The sequence below is a fragment of the Camellia sinensis genome, chromosome 4 (genome assembly GCF_055761805.1).
Source record: "Camellia sinensis isolate YWXY chromosome 4, ASM5576180v1, whole genome shotgun sequence".
NCBI lineage: Eukaryota > Viridiplantae > Streptophyta > Magnoliopsida > Ericales > Theaceae > Camellia > Camellia sinensis.
Genome location: NC_138964.1, coordinates 29,932,999 through 29,939,378, shown reverse-complemented (window position 1 = coordinate 29,939,378; position 6,380 = coordinate 29,932,999). Strand labels below are relative to the sequence as shown.

General features: G+C 32.4%; 1 long non-coding RNA gene across 2 annotated transcripts; it reads left to right on the top strand.

Moving 5' to 3' along the window:
* The first annotated feature begins 1,424 nt into the window (after positions 1–1,424).
* On the top strand, positions 1,425–5,903 carry LOC145824537 (uncharacterized). Of its 2 annotated transcripts, XR_014366281.1 has the most exons (4): positions 1,425–1,625; positions 1,729–1,821; positions 5,363–5,510; positions 5,695–5,903. It is a non-coding gene; the product is annotated as an uncharacterized LOC145824537 (long non-coding RNA). The 2 variants fall into 2 exon arrangements; XR_014366280.1 differs by lacking the exon at positions 1,425–1,625 and having other exon boundaries at positions 1,683–1,821.
* The last annotated feature ends 477 nt before the right edge of the window (positions 5,904–6,380 follow it).

Here is a 6,380-nt window from a genome sequence, read left to right as displayed (position 1 = left end):
ATATTTTTATTTTTATTTTGTTTATTTTATAATCAATTTATATTTCGTTGTGTACGGGTAATAAACTAAATGTCACCGTATCTCGAGAAACTATCCATTCGTCTCGATGCGGATGAAACTACTTGTCTTATTCCGTAACAAGAATTAAATATATATATTTTTATATCTGGTGGACACGTGGGTGTTAAATCTTGTACTCATATCAGTATACCTATATACTGACCCGTTTTGTCTCTTGACAACTCAGGGGCATTCTGTTTAAGCACAGTCAAGTTTCTTTTGCAAGATTAATTGGGGCTACGGTAGTCACGTGGGGTAACTATAGTTTTTGGAGATATCTCTTGGATTTCTTTTGTTTTCTTGAGTTTAGGGTTGATATTAGTTTATGTATTTATTATTTATTTATTATTTTTTTTATGACTTTAGTATTGGGATAATTTGGCATGGTTTGTAACCGTACATTATTTAAGTTGGTTTGCCTATTTATTGTTACTTTAATGTTGGAGGTATTGGTTAGTTGTGAAAATTATAGTAGATGGTTTGGTTGGCTTTGTTTCACCCCTAGAATTTGGATGATGGAATATTGATTGAGGTTTAGCCCTAATTTAATATTTAATTGTTCAAAATTTGAGACGTGACAGTGACTAATAATTTTTTTAGTAGGCAAAGATAAAATATTTAACTACTAATTTTTTTTAGTCGGCGTATATTGATTATTGGCGACTAAAAAAAATTAGTCGCTAAAAATGCTAGAATTGGCAACAAAAAAAAAAATTAGTCTCTGTATATTGAGTTTTGCCTACTAAAACCATTTAGTCGTCAAATGAAAAATAATTTTTTTTTTTTTCTTTGGCGACCAAACTTTTGGTTATCAAGAACTTACTTTCAACAATCAAAAAATATTTTAGTCACCGTATTTTGAGTTTTGACTACTAAAACAATTTAGTCACCGAATGAAAAATAAAAAAATATTTTTCATCTTTGGCGACCTAAAGTTTGGTCGCCAAAAACGTATTTTTAGCGACAAAAAAAATTTGTTGTCACTGTATATTAAGTTTTAGCTACCAAAATTATTTCGTCGCCAAATAAAAAATAAACTTATTTTCAGCGACCAAAAATAATTTTAGTTGCCTAAAACTAAAATATTTGGAGCCAAACATTTCAAATTTTTGATGGATTTAAGTGTTTTTTATTGGCGACTAAAATATTTAGTTGGTAATGATGTAATATATGTATATATAGTTTTCAGGAAAATATTTGGTAGTTCAAAATTTTATGACTTAAATGATTCAAATCTGTTAAAACGACGTCGTTTTACACTAAAAATCTGTCACGTTTTGATAAATTTAAGCCATTTGAGCCACAAAATTTTGAGCGCCGTTGTCGTAGTTTCCAAACCACAAACCTGCACCTGTCTCTCTCTCTCTCTCTCTCTCTTCAGCGTCTATGCCTCCCTCTACCTCTGCCTCTGCCTCTCCACTGCTCTTCTCCCCTCATTCTCTCACCGCTGCTCCACCAGTTGTGCCTCTACCGTTCCTCCTCACGGTCGCCGGCAACTGGAGGACCGATTGCGAGCACTCTCTCTCTCTCTCTCTCTGCAGTTCGCATACTGACCCAAAATCTAGGTTGGTGATTAGGTCTTCTTCTACACCATTTTTCTGGGTACTGATCGATAGAACCATCACTGTTTTTCTTTATTGAAATTGTTTCCTGTATATAATCCGGAAGATGAGTGTAGATCTGGTCGGCTTGAATACCCTTGGGAATCTCGATGAGCAGATTGCATAGCTCATGCAGTGCAAACCCTTGTCCGAGCCTGAGGTAACTCTCTCTCTCTCTCTCTCTCTCTTTCATCTTTTGCCTCTGTTCTTGGTCTCATTTGCAATTTCTTTTGAATTCTCGATGTTTGTTCGGTAAGGGTACTTGCATTTGAGGCTCTTCAATTGGGTTGTTTTTGTTTTATAACTTTTTTGGTCGGATCTGGGTTGATTTTGTTTAGGTGTTTGTGTTCTCAATAGAGATGCTTTATATACGCATAATAAATATGATAGATATGCATCTGTAGACATGTGTATATCAAGGGAATCTTGGATGATTTTGATGTGCGATTTGCAGTTTGTAGCTGAGATCGTGTTTTAGGGATGATGGATTTTCTTTTAGTCAAAAAGGAGGAAATCATCGTCGTAGTCATGATTATGTAGTGTTTTGATCAATATTCAGATGAGTAGGTTATGGTATTAATAACAGTTCAAAGGACGTAGGGTGGCAATTTATTCTGATCATCACTACCCTACCCTGCGACGCCCCTTTATGCATGCATAGTTAGCATTTCTAGACAAATGATAAGTTATCCCTCTTGCACTAGAAAATGTGATTGATGCAAGCTTGATAACAGAATTTCTGATCTTGGAGCAACAACAATAATTTCACTGAAAAAAGGTTAACATATATACACAATTCAGAAAAAAGCCAAAATGATTGAAAGGTGTTGCAAAGAAATACAGTGCGGAAGTAGGGGCTTCCCAATTTACACATGCTGCATTTAGTTCTCCTCTCTGCCTCAACCTTCCCTGTTTCTAGAAATTGGTTAAGTATTCAATCTAGAATCAATTGACTTAACTTTATACCATATGAACTCTCAATAATAAGCGAATCAATGCTATGTCAGTTAGCCTGATCTATTTTGGGCAAGTCTGGGCTTATAAATTTGTGCATGATCAAGACTAGTAGCAATTGCAATTATGATAAAATTATAAGGATTTAAGAATGTTGGTGTTGATTTAAGAAATGCCTTTGGTGTTGGTACGAGTTTTTGCTAATTGGGTAAGGTTGGGGCTTTTAAAGCATTGTGCATGTTCTATTATCTTGTGCAGCAGCTAAACTTGTATGATTAGTGCTGAGAAATTATGTAAAAATGGGTAGATGCCTTGGAGATGATTTAGATTCTATTTCCTATAATAATCACTTCCATGCTTTTAGTTCTGCCTGTAGCCAATGCTCTGGTAATCGTGTGCTAAACATTTGTTTAATCTTAGCTTGAGAAAAATTTGTAGTTGTTGTCAAGCATGACGGTGAGGTTATTATAAACAGAACAGTGACTCTTTGCATTTGGTGATTGCTTTGCTGATACTTAGTTGAAGTCCTTTCTTATTCTTTAAAAAAAAAAAAAGGTGATGTGTTTTTGAAGAGCGTTCAGATCATATGGAAGGGATTATCATTGTTGACATGCATGGGGTTGGAAACATTAATTATCTTTATTGAATGCGTTTACTTTCCGATTATTTAACCTTCCTTTCCCTATGACTTTCACAGTGATACTTTAAACAAATGTTGACTTCTATGATTTTTAATTGTGGGCGTCTCAAGAGTCACAATGGTACCATAAGATCCATATATGCATGTACTTTTGAGAAGTTGAATAGATTTTAATGGCTTATGCTTTGAAACTTTCAACAGATTTTAATATTGGAAAAAATATTCTCGATGAAGAAAGATGGTAAATGCTCCATCTTTTACATAGAGACTTCAATGCAAGTTTTCGACTCATGCTTCACAATTTATTTTATCTTTCCTTCATTTAAGACCTTATTTTGTAAAAGTTGCTTCTAACTGGTGTTTGATTAATCATAATACATTATATTTTAATGGCCTATCGTTAGAAACTTTGAATGAATTTGAATGTTGAAAAAAATATTCTCAACGAAGAAGGAAGGTGATAAATGTTCCTAATATCAAATGTTTCTTCTTATTATTTTTTTCACATAGTTTCTTCAATTTAGGTTTCACATGCTTTGTAATTTAATTTATTTTTCCTTTTATTATGACCATATTTTGCTCAAATTTATTTGTCCACCATTGAAGTGACTTGTCCTTCACATTTTGAAGTGACATTGTTTAATTACAATGTCAACTTTCTTCCAAAATTTGGAGACTATTTCTTTATTGCCTTGTGAATCTTCCTCAGTAGGGATGGCAATCCAAGTCCGATTAATGGTTTTTTTATTTGTAGATTAATGGTTATTTTTATTGAAAAAATGCTATGGAATCACTGCTACTCTAAATCTGCAATTTGATGCATAAATTTGCTAAACTACAGCAAACAATATGCTTATATAACAAAGAAGTGGAGAGAGCATCTGATCACAAAAATCACATACAATGTCAACATAATGGCTTGGCTATGGAACCATACAAGGCAGTTCAATATTTTCATTGATATATATATATATATATATATATATTGCTATGGAATCTCTTAATATAGTTGACCCATGAACCAAACAAAGTAGAAAGAAAATGGAAATTTTAGTGATATGAAAACCAACCTGATTGGTTTTACATAAGCATACTCCCCTATTAGCTGTGGGTAATGCAGATTGACTGCAGTAGATATGCACCTTGCAATTTCTTGGCTATTTAGGTTTCATTAAAGCAAAACCACCTCATTCAATGGCTAGGGTATTAATTACTGATGCAGTTTAATTTATAATTGAATATGCAGTTTAAAACAGTCTCACTAAATATAGGTGGGATTTATTTGATATGTTTTCATTTTCTACACTTAACATATGAAATATGCATTTGCCTTTTGTTTTCATCAAATAAAAATAATTTTAGATATATTCGGACTTGGATGAAACTAATTTGTCAAATGCTTCCCTACATTAATGAAGTTTTATTTCAGAATTATTTCTCTTTTAATTAATTACTTAAAGTGAGGAAAATAATCTAAAATTTACTTAATTTCAATTGTCCCTAAGATGAGAAATTTAGTCTTGTAATCCTCAGGTTTCGTAAGAAACCTTCATTTGTGTTTAAATGTCATGCCAGTTTGCTTTTAGATAGCTATTGAGAATTGGGTCTGTTGTGTTTGTCATAGCACGAAATGATAGAAATTGATCAACTTTAAAATTATTTAAGGAATTTATAAACATTTTTCCTTGTCTAACTGATAAAAAGGGGAAAAACATTGATTAAATGTTGTATCAGTGGAACCCACATTAACAAATTTGTGTGCAAAACCTGTTACAAACTGCTATCTGATGCTGTTCAAATAGTGTTTTGGAGTTTGGACTAGTACATTTGTTATGTTCCTGGTGGAGGTGTAGACCCCAGTTTTGAGAAGACATTGTAGACAACCTTCTTCCCTTGCCTCAAAGAAAATTCCCTTCAATCAGGAAAAAACAGCAAATTTTGTAGGCCATTATTTTCTTTTAACTTAGCCGAACTATGTTGAACCTTTTTCAAGCTATGAATATGATGATTGTCATGGTTGTCACCTGTTATCATTGCTATTGCTTTTGGGCTTTTGATTTTGGAAAGAACTTCCTAATATCAAATATGATTAATTCATGTGGAATAGGCATTAATCAGAGTGATCTCATGGTTTTGGAGAGCCATGTTGTGTACTCCTGGAGTAAAGAAAAGACAGCTGCTCACTTTTATATTAAGCAAAGCACCCAATCAATCAGGGAGGATCTTCAAGTTCCTATTAAAGATGTTCTTAAGAGGTTTGTGCTGCTCACTACCATTCTTTTGTTAAGCACCTGTTTGCTAATTTGTTGTGGATTTTCATTGTGTATCCCACAGATAACATTCTAATAATTATTAAATTACTCTAATGTTGTCCTAATTTATTAAATTGTTTTATAAGTGACGTTATCCTGAAATGTGATAATTTTTCTTTTTTTGCAGATTGCTTTTGCGTGGGCTATTGTGGATATTTATTTTTGTGTACGAAGAGCATTTGTTCTGTATATGGAAGACATCTATTTTTGTACAATTCTCTGTTTTGGAAATACATTGTTTTTGTATGTAATATTTAATTTAGATGGATTATACTTAGTTGGAATGGATTTATATGATACTTGGAATAAGATGTTACAAGTTAAAGTTTTTGAATAGTTGATAATGAAATGGGTATTATTGATAATGTATTTAGATTATAATTGATAGATGTATTATTCTGTATAAGTATAGGTTACAGGTTGCATTGATAATGGAATGCATATAGTTTAGAAATTAATGAAAAATATTCAATTTGTGTATTTTAAAAAAATTAATAAATAGAGCTTTTGGCGACTAAACATTTAGTAGCCAAAAAATAAAAGCGAACTTATTGGCGGCTAAACAGTTAGTAGCCAAAAAAAAAAAAATGAAAGTTTTTGGCGACTAAAAAATTAGTAGCTAAAAGGGAGTACCATGATTTTGGCGACTAAAAAATTGGTAGCCAAAAAGGAGTGAAGTTTTTAGCGACTAAAAAATTGGTAGCTAAAAAGCTGAAGATGATTTTTTTTTTTTTTGCGACTAAATATTTTCTTTTGGATGACTAAATTTTTAGTCGCTAATTGGCGACTTTGGGAGACAAAAAAAATTAGCCG